Source organism: Pteropus alecto, unplaced genomic scaffold (assembly GCF_000325575.1).
Source record: "Pteropus alecto unplaced genomic scaffold, ASM32557v1 scaffold35, whole genome shotgun sequence".
Lineage (NCBI taxonomy): Eukaryota > Metazoa > Chordata > Mammalia > Chiroptera > Pteropodidae > Pteropus > Pteropus alecto.
Window position 1 is genome coordinate 7,756,550 of NW_006437828.1, and position 1,710 is coordinate 7,758,259.

The 1,710-nt window shown below is 34.3% G+C and overlaps 1 pseudogene; it reads right to left on the reverse strand.

Moving 5' to 3' along the window:
• Window positions 1–114, reverse strand: LOC112482208 (annotated as a pseudogene).
• Between the last annotated feature and the right edge of the window lie 1,596 nt (window positions 115–1,710).

A 1,710-nucleotide genomic window follows, 5' to 3' on the forward strand; every position in this document is an offset into this window, starting at 1 on the left:
ACAGCACCTGGTCTTCCTAGGTGGTCTCCCTTCCAAGTACTAACTAGGCCCGACTCTGCTTAGCTTCTGAGATCAGAAGGGATCGGGTTTATTCAGGATGGCATGGCCGTAGACTGTATTCATCTTTTTGTAACTGGCTCATTTCACTCAGCGCAATTTCCTCAAGGTTTATCCTTATTGTAGCATGTCATAGGATTTCCTTCCTTTTTAAGGCTGTATAGTATTTCATTGCATGCGTATACCACATTTTGTGTATCCATTCATTCACAGATGAACATTTGGATTGCTTCCACCTCTTGGTTACGATCAATAATGCTGTCATTAGCACAGGTGTACAAATATCTCCTCAACATGCTGCTTTCAATTCTTTTGACCATTTACCCTGAAGTGGAATTGCTGGACCACATGATAGTTCTATTTTTAATTTTTTGAGAAAACACCGTGCTGTTTTCCAAAGCAGCTGCACTATTTTACAACTCCATCAACAGTGCACCAAGATTCTAATTTCTCCACATTCTCAACAACACTTGTGATTTCTATTTTGATAGTAGCCATCCTAATGGGGGTGAGGTGATTTCTTATTGTGATTTTGATTTGCATTTCTCTGATAATTAGTGATGCTAGGCATCTTTTCATATGCTTGTTGGGCATTTGTATATCTTCTTTGGAGAAATGTCTGTTCCACTCCTTTGCCCAATTTTAAATTCGATTATTTGTGTTTTGTTATTGAGTTGTAGGTATTCTTTATATATTCTAGATATTAACCCCTTATCGGATATATGATTTGCAAATATTTTCTCCCATTCCATAGGTTGTCTTTTCATTCTGTTGATTACGTCCTCTGATAAAAGATTTTAAGTTTGATGTAATTCATTTGTCTATATTTTTGCTTTTGTTTCCTATGCTTTTGAGGTTACATCTAAAAAAATCTTTGCCAAATCTAATATAATGAAACTTTCCCCTTATGTTTTCTTAAAAGAGTTTTATAGTTTTGAGTCTTATGTTTAGAGCTGATTTTTGCACACAGTTTAAGGTAGGGTCCATATTCATTCTTTACATAAGGATATCCAGTTTTCCCAACATCATTTGTTGAAGAGACTGCCCTTTCCACATACCTTGCCCCCCACTGGATGGTCTTGGCACTTGTCAAAGGTAACTTCGCTCTCTATTCCACTCCATTTGTCCTTTGTCTTTATGCCAGCACCACATTCTTTTATTTACTTGTTTACAGTAGCTTTGTAATGATTTTTGAAATCAAGGAGTACAAGTCCTCGAACTTTTTCCTTGTTTTTCCAAATTATTTTGGCTATTCAGAGTCCTTTGAGAGTCCATTTGAATTTTAGAATAGACTTTTCTATTTCTAAAAAATAATGCCATGGAGTTTTGATAGAGATTGCACTGAATCTGTAGATCACTTTAGGTGGTATTGACAGCTTAACATTAAGTATTTCAATCCATGAACATGGCATTTCTTTCCATTTATTTGTGTTTTCTTTAATTTCTTTCATCAGTGTTTTATAGCTTTCAGTATATGGATCTTTCATTTCCTTGGTTAGATTTATTCTTAATATTTTATTCATTTTATGATAGTGTAATTGGAATTATTTTTATAATTTTATTTCTAATTGTTCATCACTAGTGTGTAGAAATTCAACTGACTTTTGCATGTTGATTTTGTATCCTGCAACTTTGCTGAATTTGTTCATTAGT